The sequence below is a fragment of the Lytechinus variegatus genome, chromosome 9 (assembly GCF_018143015.1).
Source record: "Lytechinus variegatus isolate NC3 chromosome 9, Lvar_3.0, whole genome shotgun sequence".
NCBI classification, from domain to species: Eukaryota; Metazoa; Echinodermata; class Echinoidea; order Temnopleuroida; family Toxopneustidae; genus Lytechinus; species Lytechinus variegatus.
In genome coordinates, this window is record NC_054748.1 from 4,716,130 (window position 1) to 4,730,944 (window position 14,815).

The 14,815-nt window shown below is 36.8% G+C and overlaps 1 long non-coding RNA gene across 2 annotated transcripts in view; it reads right to left on the reverse strand.

Moving 5' to 3' along the window:
* Positions 1-14,815, reverse strand: part of LOC121421562 — a 41,504-nt gene that overhangs the window by 13,003 nt on the left and 13,686 nt on the right. For both annotated transcript variants that reach the window (XR_005971000.1, XR_005970999.1), the window contains exon 2: positions 5,646-5,962. This is a non-coding gene — a long non-coding RNA (uncharacterized LOC121421562). The remainder of the gene's footprint in view (positions 1-5,645; positions 5,963-14,815) is intronic.

Here is a 14,815-nt window from a genome sequence, read left to right on the forward strand (position 1 = left end):
TTATGCACGAGAAACAGTAAAAGCTGTGCATCATATCAAATGTTTCGTAGTATGATGCATCGGATCCAAATGTTATGTCCTCCAACGTGGCTGCTTGTGATGTCATTTTGGAACCCTTTACAGTAATTCGGTGTGGTGTTCGGACAATTGATTATTCAATACTCTATCGTTTTGATTATCATAATTATATGAAAGCGATGTCAAGCATACAGGTAGGAGTGAGGAAGATGTTTCCATCATTATCTTAATCTGAGACTCCAACATTGTTCCATTTCTTTGACATGTAAAAACATGTTAAAAAAAGGAGAACGACATCTTTGGAGGAGCCGTGGTGTAGTGGTTCTGACTCTCGCCTTGTAAACAGAGGGTCGTGTGTTCGAATCCCACCGCGGTCTGGCGTCCTTTGGCAAGGCGTTATTTCACACTTTGCCACTCTCGACCCAGGTGCTAAATGGGTACCCGGTAGGATGGGAAAGTCATTGTAGCTTGTCCAGTACTGTGTGCGCCTCTCAGGCGACTGACTGGAAAACTCCCCAGGGAGTGGAGGTGTGCACACATTGTGTGCGGGAATGACTGATTGAATCCGATGACCGGGGTAATAATGTATCTGTACAGCGCTTAGACACGTCGTTCCCATGTATTAAGCGCTAAATAAAAGCGGATTATTATTGTTATTATTATGGTATAGGCTGGCTTGTATCAAAGCAGAAGAATCTAAGTAGCACTAATCCATGAAAGTTTGAGTACAACTGGACAAACACAATGAGGCAGGATTTAAAAAAAAGCTTTGCATGTCGCAATCAGTAATGCTATGCATGTCTTCCAAAATGCAATGGGACCAAGATTTGTGATGTCACACAGCAACTAGTCTGCTGTGCAAACCCTTCACTCGAGTAAAGGGTCTGAATTGCAGCGTACTCAAGCCCTGTGTACTGTAGGCCCTCGGAATTGAAACAGCAAGTTTTGTATGTGTTAGTCTTTGCGTGGAGACACACTAGTTCATCAAAGTTTCGATCAGGGTTTGTGCCTGATGAGTACACATCAACTACTCTCCACTCCGTGCATTGACACCATAGCCCTCAGAACATAATTTCTCGCTAATTCTAAAGATACTCTTTGTCCATAATATAATGACATGCATTCACCTGTATTACATGCCCTCCCATGACATACATTTATGATTTACATAAATATCAAATGAAACGTACCATTTAACGAAATATGTACACAAGTAATTATTTTTGCATTCCAGCTGCTATATTTAAGCATGATGGTACATATACTACACTCGTTCCAACATATCGGCATAATGTATCACTTGATGATACTACAGCAAAGGCGACGTTGTTTCTCATACACCTAGAAGGTACAGTGTTTTCAGCATGTCTTTACTCCCGAATCGATTGATTATCTTTCTTGCAAGCCATTTTATAATAAAGCCGGTAACCTTGGGTAGATGTGGATCAATGGCCTGCCTCGTCGTAGTTTTAAAGCGACTCTAGGTCCCCGTCTTACAAAGAGTTCCGATTGATCCGATCAATCGCAACTCTATGGAAAGCCAGCAAAGTCAATATATAAAATACATGTTTACTCCACAAAATTCTAGATATGAGTGTATATCCATAAATTCACTCATTTCTTGACATTTTTGGTGTGTTCTTCTTTATTTTTAAAGGACATTTTGGAAATTTCCTGCAGAAAAAAAAAATTATGACACTGATGGATTTCCATAGTGTTACGATTGATCGGATCTATCGTAACTCTTGTAGGACGGACCTCAGAGCCCCGGCTTGCCTACCATTGCGATCGATGCAATCATTCACAACTATGGACAGGCACCAGCATAGATGGTGAATGCGTGCATTGTCATAATCTGGAGATGATCGTTATAACTAAAATTTGAATCAACATATCCCCCCCCCTTAAAAAAACAGCAACAAACTCATTTTGTCCTATTTTCTAAAAAAAAAGTGGCATTTAAAAATGACCTTTATACCAATCAATACCAAAAAAAGATAAGTGCCACCTAAATTCCGCATTTTGCACTTACTATCATCAGGATATTGATGGATAAAGTATAATTTCATATTCCTTTGGCGGTATAATGTTCCTTCCCTTTTTAATCATCCTTCCATTATCCGTCAAGTTATTTAGGGGATTTCGCTTGCTTTACTTCAGTATTTCCTTTCTTACGGTCATTCTCAAAGGCCCGTATTCTGAAGTCGGGTTTGACTTAAACTTAGGTTTAAAGTTGTGGTTTAAGTATGGACAGCCGATTGTTACAAAATCACTTACAGGACAGAAATCATACTTCAGCTCATTCGGCTCTTAAATCATTCATAATTGTGTAGGAAGTATAAATAGATGGTTGTCTTCACCATCGATGAATCAGGAAAGCACAGTAAACACAAAAAAACTACAACTTAATAAGAAAATTGATACTTTTGGCTTCCCACAACTTTAAACCTGAGTTTAAGTTAAACCCAACTTCAGAATCGAGGGGTACTTTTTGCTTCTTTGGCCCGAATTTCAAAAGGTGGTTTTGAAAACCCATGGTTGAGTCAATGGTTAATGCAGATTTCCTGTATAAATTACGCCTAATGCTGATGCGCGCTTTTGTCACTCTGCGCCAAATTGACGCCTGTTACCATGGTTAGATACGCTATTTTATTCATAAGTCCACTTTTTGAGGAATGGACTCATGAATAAAAACAGTTGACTCATGAATAAAAAAGCGTACCATGGTAACAGGCGTCAATTTGGCGCACAGTGACAAAAGCGCGCATCGGGATTGGATATTTTTCATACACGCACCGATACGCGCTAAATTAAATGTAATTTATATAGGAAATATACATACACCGTGGACTCAACCGTGGGTTTTCAAAACCACCTTTGTGAATTCGGGCCATAATCTCAGTCCTGCACTCCTGTCCCCCCCCGCCCCATCCATGTGCGGAAATCCCAGGGGGACAGGGGGACGTGTTCTCCCAACTCAAAATAGTGGGGGGGGGACACAATATCAAATGCCCCCCCTACTTTTTTGGGTCGTTTATGATGGTAAGAAATACATCATTCAAAATCGAAATAATCAATTATCCTAGGACGAGATGACCTCACTTTTGGGATGATAACCATTGTTTTTTGCTTGTCAAATTTTCCAGCCCCTTGTACCCCTAATTTTTGGGAGAGATTTCCGCCTCTGCCCCCTTCCACTCTCTCTTGTAGAATGACAAGGAGATACGATGCGGATAGATTTAGAGAATATATTTCGATTTGAAAACCGGCATTAATTAAGCTTTAATTTTCTTTTACCGACTAATTTCTTGAATTCTTAACACAATTGTCAAGGATCGTCTATACTTCGTTACATGTCTAAAGCCCCTTTTACACCTTCACGGAAGCAACACGGATCATCCCGGATTGTCAATCCGGGGTCATCCTTGTACAGTCCGGCACTACCGTGTACACTCCGGCTACTCATCCGGCGCCATCCTTGATGTACCGGCATGTCCGGGAGAAAAATTGAACTTGTTCAATTTTTCATCCCGGAGTACACGGACTGATAATCATCCGTGTTCATCCTTGTAGCCTCCTTGTACATCCGTGTAGCTACCGAATGCATCCGGGAGGCTCCTTGTAAGAACCGGGTGATCCTTGTTGATACCGGCTTTATCCGGGGTCAAATGTTTGTATTGTTTGCGTACATGAACAATAGTCCGTATTCATAACCAAGCACGAGCATGCTCCAGATGCTGCAAAAAGGGACGAAAATGTGAGCAACCGTAAAGGTCCGTGTAAAGACCCAGTAACATCCGTGATCATTCGGGTATTCCGTGTTGGCTCCGGGAGCATATCAAACAGGATCCCTATTGCTACCTTGCCTATCCTTGTAGACTCCGTACTTTTCCGTACATATCCGTGTTAATAACCAGTTAACTCCGTACTCACTCCGGGAATGCTAGGAAAATACAAATTTGGCACCCCGGATCATCACGGACTGAGATCCGTGATGATCCGTGTTGCATCCGTGAAGGTGTAAAAGGGGCTTTAGGTTGATGGCATTAAAACGATAAATGAAATCGGTTGTAAGATTCGACCTTGCGATCAATTACTAGGTGTTGTGTCAGGGACCCATGAAGCCACCTCTTACCTAGGTCAAGCCTGATGGGGTTATTGTGACTGAAATAGCCAAAATATCTGGTGAAATTGTCCCAGCCTTCTAAGGAATGCACCCGGCAAAGAGGCTTACTTTACCAAAATGGGATTCCCATCCGGGTACACTTCTGATGATATTGGAAACGTCAAAAGTGATACCATCCCCCTAATCCTACAAATTCAATTTTATTCCTTAATGGAGTTGACAGAATCCATTTTACCATCTGACTGAATTTATTATCGCGATGGATATTTTTTCTTCATTGTTGTGTGTGTGTGTTCGTCGATGTATCATATAGATAATGTTATACCAACTTCGTTACGAAATATTCCATATTGCATTTACAAATGGTTAAAATTACTTTATTATATGTCATATAGATGTTCTGTCCTTGGACGTTTTTGGAGTACGTATGACCTCATAAATACGTGAAAATGCTTGTATGGTACTTCAATGAACATTTTAATGTCGAGCTTGACTTTACTCTTTTATATTAATAATTTTAATGATCATACGAAGAACAAGATGAACAACAACAAGAATAACATAAACAATAATAATAACACAATTATAATAATATCTATTATAATAATATATATTATAATAATATCTATTATAATAATATCTATTATAATAATAATAGTCCGCTTTTATGTACCGCTGAATAGGCGCTTTACAGATTTACTATTACCCTGGTCATCGGATTCAATCATTGTTTCTTAACACAATGTGTGCACATCCTCCACTCCCTGGGGAGTATTCCATTCAGTCGCCGGTGAGGCGCACACGATACTGGACATGCTACAATGACTTTCACGTCCTACCGGGTTCCCATTCAGCACCTGGGTCGAGAGTGGCAAGGTGTAGATTAACGCCTTGCCAAGGACGCCAGACCGTGGTAGGATTCGAACACACGACCCTCTGTTTACAAGGCGATAGTCGGAGCCACTATACCACGGCTCCTCCACAATACAAATAATAATAAAAATAATAAAATCGTATTAATAAAAAGTATAATACACGTGATTTTCAACTTATTATCAAGGTACATGTACACTAACACCATTTATTAGAGAAAATCATTGAGATCATTTATCGTGACAAAACCCAAACTTTTCTATGAACAACGAACTGTATTGCTTTCTGATACATGAAAATCAAATTGACTGTCATATGTGTATATTATATTTTTTAATAAATTTAAACTTTAGCCGAGAGGTTTCTTAACATGTATAGAGTGCAATAGCTTCACCATAAAATTCGAATTACATATCAAATATGAACACATCATATTTCTCATTTTAATGTCAAGTCCACCCCAACAAGAAAACTCATTTTAATATTAGGAATAAACAGTTCAAATCAGTATGATCAGATGGTGCTTTTGTTATTGCTAATGGTCCCAAAGTAGGATGCACTTTCGAAAAATAATAATAATTAAACAAATCAAATTTGACAGAGGAAGGGTCATATGTCTAATCCTTACTTGAAATGCGATCACGTGACGCCCGGTGAGGTCCAGGAGCCAATGGCAACACGCGTCTCATCATACCATGTCTGCCCGATGCTTGCTCGAGATACACTGTGGAAGTGCCTCTCTTTGTATTGGCGTGAAGCATGCTGACTGCTGGTGTGTACAGCTATGGTGTGCAGTGTGTATTGATCACGTGTGATCCAAGAAGATTTCTTAGGGCTTGGTATAAAGGCTGACTGTTAGAGTTAGGAGAACTGGATCGAAGACTAGAGAGGACAGGTTGGCGCCTTTTCATCGGTTCATCGTGTATGTTCCTCCAACATGGCTGTCTGTGTACGAAGAGGCATTGAATTCAGATTAATTCGATGACAGTATCAAATTAAAGCAAAATTTTAATAATAATGTGATATTAATGATACTGATAATAATCAGTATAATAGTAATGATAGCAGCATTAATAATACAAATCTGACCGATCAACCCAAAACCAACAATAAGTCACCCAAAGTGAATTTTTAAATTCTAATCTAGATTGAAAAATAAAACCAAAGACATGGTCTTATAATGATATACAAATTTGTCAGAATCAATCAACAATAACCCACCGAAATGCTCGATTGAATGCAGAAGAAACACAACGAGCTCTTCGGAAAATAAGGAGTAAATAACGTTTAAATATTGCGTTCACTCAAGCACTCAGACATGTCAGATGCGCAATCTGCGCAATTTGAAATAAGCTTTCAAGCAGTCCACAAAAACTTGTGTCAAACAAACGCTTATCTTGTCTTTTAACGAACTTTACCATTTTGATTTTTTCCAGCGTAAAGACAAACAAATACTTCTTCAGATAAAATGATTTTTAATGTTTTGCTCTTGAAGACCAATTTATTATATTGACTATTACAGAGAACCCTCCCTGTCTACTTATTGATGATTTTTGGAGTGGGAGGTCAATAAAAGTAGAAAACATTAATACTAATGCTACTACTACTACTACTACTACTAATAATAATAATAATAATAATTATAATATTAATGATAACATTAATGATCATATTGATAATATGGATCTAAAACACTATTTCAAACGGAAAAAAGACCCAAAACAAAAGGGAGATTTGAAATTAAAATAAAAGACCACCTCAAACAATCATCATGCTGACATTCCATCAATACCGTATATAAAGAGGTCATGGTATAAAACAAAAAAATATTGTTTATTCCAAAGGAAAGAATGCATATGCACATCAAGTTTGATACGGGAATTAGAGTTTCAATCGCCTTTTTTTCCTTCCTATTATACGAGATGTAAGCAAAAAAAATATGAGATTTATTTCACACGTTTTTAAATGTTAGAGAAGACAATTATTTTTTTTTACTTTATTTCATATAATGAGATAAAGAATTAAAAACAGAAGTTCTAAAAGCCGTCGACCCCTTCATTTGACTATTATCTGTGTAGCTAAATTCCATGGTTTAGTTCCCTTACCGCATGTTATACTCAACTTTTTTTTTTTTTTTGGGGGGGGGGGTAATATTTCTCACTCCATAGCTAAATCATGGTTTTGTTGAAATTGTGTTTTTGATATGACTTTTTAAGTATCTATATCACCACGTTTCATTTACTGTTCTATTGATACTTCCTCCGCTACTACTAATACTACTACTACTGCTACCATCACTACCAGAAATGATATTGCCATCACTACACAGTAAAAACGCTGTTAAAGATTTCATACAACACTGTTTACTATATGAACCTTACAGAAGTTGTTTAACAGTTTCAACAGTCATGTTTAATGTATTGAAGATTAGATATTGAAAATTAAACTTTGATGTTTAAGATTTTAAACATCTGTTTAAAGTGTTTAAACAATTATTTTAGGTTCATGTTGTAAAGAGCGTTGTATGAAAAAAATTAAACAGCGTTTTTACTGTGTACCATCACTGAGCACCATTGATAAAGCAAAGTTAACCTGATCTATATACGAATATGTGATAGCCACATTAACCAAAGCAAAAAATGTAAAAGTATAGGTAGAAGTACTAAGAAGAATAAGAAGTAGTAGTATAAGTAGTAACATTATCGGAAGTTGAAGTAGTAGTAGAAGTACATGTAAGAAGTAGTATGGGTAGAAGCAGCACAAGAAGTTACGTTAGTAGTAAGAGTAGCAGTATTTGTATTAGTAGCAATAGTAGCAAAAGTAGTAGTAGTAGTAGTAGAGTAGAAGTAGTAGTAGTAGTAATATAAGTAATATCACCGTTTATTCTAATTTAATCAACCGTCAATAGGTTGTCACACTATCATTGTAATCGTGGCCAGTGTTTCGTGACCACCCCACCCCCTCATCCGTATTACCCCCGTCAATCCATATCACAATAAGGAGCAACCATGCTTTAACAGTGTACATAATTTGCAAGTAATGAAAAACAACATTGTCCTTGTTCCAATTGTAATGATCTTCACATGGCTACCCGAGCACGCTCCTGTTTTAATTACCTTCGAAAGATAACCAGGCATGATCGATATTCCTCCTCTTCGATATCGTTTGATTACAACGCATTTTTTTTTACAAAATGGCGCCATGAATGCCTTTTGAAGAAATATTAAGTAAGGCACGCTATGTCATATCAGTGAATACTGTCATTTTTTTACCATGAGATAAAAATAAAGATGACTTAGGATTGACAGGAAACTCCAAAGCAACAACAATATTCGATTACCACATTCATTCCGAGATGCCCAGTTCTATCACTCGATTTTGTCTGCTTTAAACTATGTTTTAGCTTCCTCACAAACACACTCACGCACAAGCCCTCACCCGCACGCGCACACACCCATACACAAATACAGTCGCGCACACACAAATCAAATTTGATTTCTACCATTCTGTCTTTCTACCTCCTATACCAACATACATACACAAGCCCAATCCTCGCATACTTCTCAATGGACCCCTCTTTCTTCATGTTCTTTAACCCCTTTATCATGTTTATGCCTTCCCATCAGAGTGGAAAAAGCATGATACTTTGCATTTTCTTTTCAATATCTCTGCCGCTTTCTCTTCTTATTTTCCGCTCTTACATCTCATAACTTGAAACTCGTCACGCACATTTGTAGCCCCAACAATCACAAAAATACAAATATTTGATTCATTATTCCACTTTTTTTCCCATAAGGGAAGCATTTACAGTTCATTTCCACACAGAGAGACACAAAGAAAAAGAAAGAGAGAGAGAGAGGGGCAAGAAAAAGGCGTTTTATATCATAAATAACCATAACCTGAAGAATATTTTTTTCTTTTTTTTTCAAGGACTACCGCCATATTTTTGGCCAGTTCTAACAACTACAACCATTATTCTTATGTTCCCAGTGTTCAATTTGTATTGAACTGCACTACTTTTCAAATACGTTTGCGCGTTGCTTACACTAAATACAACAATATTTTCTCTTCAAGTAACAATGTACATTCCTATTGAAGTTTCCCATCATTTCCCACGTTCCTCTTTATCTTCACTACCCCCCCCCCCTTTACATACATGTATCTTTCTCCTATGCATGACTTTCGCATGCTCAATCGTGCACATCTCCCCCACTCCCCTTCATCCTAGAAACACACACACACCCTCTCACACACAGCGGTTCTTGACCTATTTCTCCATCCCCGCTGTTCGCGTTCGCTACAAACCGAGCCATGGTGCATTCATTTTGCCTATCAGCTGCACCAATGCTCCAGTGACGCACGACAAAATGAGAAAAACGAGAAACCAATTACCCGCTCCTTGATGGAAAAATTCAAATGAGCAAAGATATACTACAAGGGTATGCAGAGCCGTTCCATTTTTCCATCAATTTTCTGGGATAGGGATAGCTTTGTCGGCGGAGAAGTTTATGCAAGATCGTAAATCAATGCTCTATAGAGAAATATCGCTTTCTAATTCTTACAAAGTAGGGTATGTTTAAAGCTTTGGAAATGTAAGAAAAGCAATCGCTATTTTCTATTTTCGGTGTCGCGCTAGGAGGGTAACGCATTTTCAGATCCATATCTCCTAGCTTCGAAGTGAACCTGCGATTATGACTGTTCGAACATATTGGGAAGTTTATCACTGCCCTTGAAATTTCTTAACAAATATTGAGTTGAAATATCGACCACAGTGGCAAATGACCCTAAATTCCAACCCAACCTCCCAGCTACATCCACAATAACATAATGCATTGGTCATTTTCCAATAAAATTTAGGTTTGGATTTGAAAATATGTAAAAGTTATAAACCAGGTTTCAGCTACGTGAGTGGGTTTGAACGTAAATGACTTGAGTGGATTTGAAAGTAAAACAAAATAGTAAATTCTTAAATTCGTCGCGTATGTCCAAAATATGATTCTCGAAAGACGAACTAGCACGGAAGGAAGCACAAATTTGCATGTCTATCCGAGAATCGCAGAAATGTGAAGGAATATTCATGTTGTCTGTAGAATGAGCATGTGACCTAGACAATAAAATTCGTAGAATCATTATTCGTCTCCAGTAAATGGGTGAACATATATGCAGCAGATGCGTTCGTTGAATGAACGGTAGATATAATACCCCCCCCCCTTCCCTGCAATTCACAACCCAAAGTATCATTAATATGCCATGTTTTAAAAAACATCAAATTTAATGTGGACCTTTTTCTTTATTGTAATACTCGAAGCATAATGTGTTTCAATTGTTTATCTTGAATTGTCCTATATCAGGGAGCAGGAAAGAGTGGAGTTATTATATCATTATTTATTTTCATTTCTTCATTTCTATTTATGCTCGATATTATACTGCTTTTTCTGTTTTACGAAGTAAGAATGCCCTTCTATAAAATTGCACTTGATTTGTATTACGTTATATTACTTTGTATTATGTTTTGAATGGACATGAAATACAAGAATTGAATTGAATTATTATTACAAACCATCATCTAAAAAAAAACATCATAAATGTAAATCATGATATGATGATGATGATAACATGATCTTCACTGTCATGAACATGCCTATCATGGTAGTGTCGATGGTGTGGGTGCGTCGTGGTCTAGTGGTTCTGACTTTTGCCTTACAAACAGAGGGTCGTGGGTTCGAATCCCAGCCATGGCTTATCCACACTGTGCTGCACTCGACCCAGGTGAGGTGAATGTGTACACAGCAGGACTAATTCCTTGAATGGTAGCTCGAGCTAAAGCCAGGATAATAATATCTATAACATTCCGCCTCGGAATAGACTGTTTCAATTTCAATTTCAATTTTCAATTTCAATTTTATTTATTTCACTTCCATCAAACAAAAAAAAATTGTATACCATGTATATAAAAATAAGTATTTGTATCCATTGCAAAGAAACAAAAATAATAATACATATGTTGTGAAAAAAAACTTACACGATTTGGGCAACACATTGGAGGTTTTAAATAAGTATACTATTTTTCAATAGAAATTGAAAAAAACTGTTTCCAGATTGATAGCGCTAAACAATGTTTTATTAGTATGTCGGTTATGACGACGTTAACAATAATGATGTTGATTATGATTAAGCTTACGCGTTACGTGCAAGCGAGCAATAAGATGATTATAAAACCTTATCACTTTAATATTGATCAGGACTATTGAATGGAAATGTTGTCGTCTAACTTTAAAATATCATTCTGCAATAACATGCCCAGATGGCATGATTTTTATCCGACATACGCCCAGACGTTTATCGTTTACCGGGTCAGTGGTCAAAAATCATTTATCGGATTAATTTGCATCTAAATTTAGAAGCCTCTTTTCAGCGCAAATGAGTTCTATTATGTGATAACGAAGTAAAAAAATGCGCCTAACAGCTTTTGAGTAGCTATTTATTTATTCATTTTTTTTATTTATTTTTTTTTTTTTGGGGGGGGGGGTGCTTGCCCCCTCCCCGCTCTTCGCCCCATTAATCCTGTGGCCGATGAAGCAAATTTTATAATGGAGATACTGTGTTACAGTAGACCTACGTTATCACAGAATACGCATTGCATAACGGGCAAAATGACAAGCTTATTTGTCAGTCATACCCTAATTAGGTCATTAGGCAATATGTTGTCAAGATGATGTACATGTACACGTCAATGTCAGATCATTTGCGTGTATTGTCGAAAGGAAACGTTACAAGTGGCACGTTTCGTTAAAAGGAAAAATGTCTTAACTTTTACGACGTTACAATACACTGATTTGCCATGTATTGTGTATTTTAAAGAACGTGTTATGATACACGGAAATATGGCACAACGGAATGTCGTTTCATGTGTTAACATTGGGTCAAGGGTTTCGTATGATCTACAGGCAGTTAGTCAACCTCTCACATTGTCTGATATCATGAATGTGCGCAAACCCGTTTTGGTCTACGATCAATATGGTCTAAGTTCCATTTGGTCTACACTACACTTTGTTATGGCATTAATACCCACTGATTTAGTCTGATGCCAGTTGGTGCAATTCTTACTTGGTCTGTTTGTCATTTTCCACTTTTCAAAATGAAAATATTAATATCAATTATACTTATAATAACAACAACAATAATAATAATGATAACATTAGCAGTAACAACAACAATAACAACCATAATAATAATCAGGGGCTGATTCATAATTTTTCGAAAGGGGGCACATTTTCCCAAAGAAAAAAATGACTAGCAGAAAAAATAATAAAAACAGAAGAAAACAACGAAACAAAAATAACAGCAGCAACAAAAAGCAATATGCGTACTTTTTGTATACTAATGCCCTTTGCATCCCTAAATGTGATTCATGAATAGTTCATTCAAGAATTCTAAACCATATTCACTTGGTGTAACCCAAGTGGAAGGTATTCTAAATGCCAAATCGGTTAAATGACCATTAGATCCGATGATTAGTCGACGAACTGGTTGTAAGCGAAGGTAGGATTGGATTAAGACTTAGATCAAACGGTAATTATACGAAATAGATGTACATCAGGCTCCAGTTTCCAAAGGTCTCCGCTTGGGCTAAATGATAGACCTAAACTACTCTCTGGCGAAGGGGATGAACTTGTGGGAACACTAATTAACGAATAACCAAATTTGCCTTCCAGTACACAGCAAAAACTGTGATGTTAACCGGTGTACATACAAGACCACACCAGTTATTTTACACCGGTGTTAAATTAGTGGTGTCATTTTTACACCTATAGGTGTTATTACAACACCTTTGTTGTTACATTTACACTCTTTGGTGTTATGATTACTCTCCAGGGTGTAATTTTAACACCTCAGGGTGTGGTCCTCTAATAACACCAATTGGTGTCAGTTTTAACACCGCACATTTTACAGTGTATTTGTCAAAAAAAGGAATCGCAAACTACAAGCATGTTTTTTGGCTTAGAGAATTGTTTAAGTGGGTGTTCAATGAAATATATCATGAACATGGAGTTTGTACTATCATAAGAATGTACAAAGATACATATACTGGGGTTACACTTTCCGTAGACAAGGTCAAGGGTGAAGGTTCAACTTTTGAGATATCACAAATCTTGGTCGCAGTGTCGACCGGACGCTCTACATAGCATTAGTGATGTCGACATTTGAGTGTCCATAATTTGTGATATTGTTTGTACAAATATTCTGGTAATTTCACTGATCTTATTCTTTCATTTGTTTTCGTTTCAAGTGGTGTTAACACGGGCACTAGTTGCTGTTGATAGAAGACCACACCCTGATGTGTTAAAATTACACCCTAGAAATTGAACATAACACTAAAGTGTGTACATGTAGCAACCAAAGATGTTCAAAGAATATCTATAGGTGGTAAACTAACACTCTCAATTTAGCACCGCTGTAAAATAACTGATATAGTCCGCTATGTACACCGGTTAACACCAACGTTTTTTTTTACTGTGTATATAAGCTGATTTGATCCAAGGGTTACATTCTCCTGTGAAGTGATGGATATGAATGAATCGCAAGGTTTATGAAATACAGATCAGGTCCGTGTTAGACGACGAACACTAACGAATGATCGCACACTTTATCTGTATGATTTATGACGCAAAATAACCTATGGACAGAACCGTAATTATAGCGCTATTAGCTTTTGCGTTGCAGAGGCTAAGTGCGAGAGAATAAAACCGTTAATCAAATATATATATTCCAAATTTCGAATCTTTTGGACTTACTTCATTTTTCTACTGCAGTTAAATATCAGTCTCGGCATAAAAGAAGTAAACATGTCGACAGACAACAGACTCGTATCCAGGTTTTGAGATTTTCATCCAATTAGTGCTATTTTTATTCATTCCCGTTTTAGATCAATCGCTATGTTATGAAACCTAATGCCATCTTACGCAGAATAATATAGTACGGTAAACTGACATAATCATAACAACTATTTTGTGGTTGTTGAGAAATCTTGTTTTTTTCTCTCTCTCTTTCTCACTCTCTCTCTCATTCTCTCGAATGAGTCACTCTTCCGGTACCATATATACAGTAGACTAACATTTCATCCTAAATATCATTAGCGACAGCAGAAAACGGAGATAGTTATTTTCGTTTCCTTGCAATTGCGTCATTGTTTTATAATTCATTTTGTATTACATATATATATATATATATATATATATATAATATCTCAGCGTTTGCGTATTTCACAATAATGCCTCTCTTGAATAAATCACAATGACTATAGGGCAATGGAAGTTCCACGCATTAAGTTGTAGTCCCATTTTGGTAAACATATTCATGAGAAAAAAACCCGAATTATTTATTTTTCCATACTGTTAACAGGTCAGTTTATTGTTGTTATTTTCAGTACAGGCACTTTTTTCATGTTTAACAATGTATGTTATTAATTCATAACTGCATTTAATTTATATGTTTGATAAGTTATTTATCTGTAGACATTTTGATAAAGTAAACTGGGGAGAGTGTTATGTAAACAGTAAATTAATCGGTACTTGAAAAGCGTGAATAAAGTTACCAAATCAATGATTAGAATAACTGTATTGCATTGATGATAATAATAATAATCAACCCTAAATTTATAAATGAATACCAGTGATTTCGAGCAGAATCCAGTGAAATTCCACAAAAGTGTTTGTATGTATGATTAAACAGGAAAAATATGTGCCAAATAGCCCTAGAAGAAAATGCGTAATTGCTGAAAAAAAATTAGCGAATTAT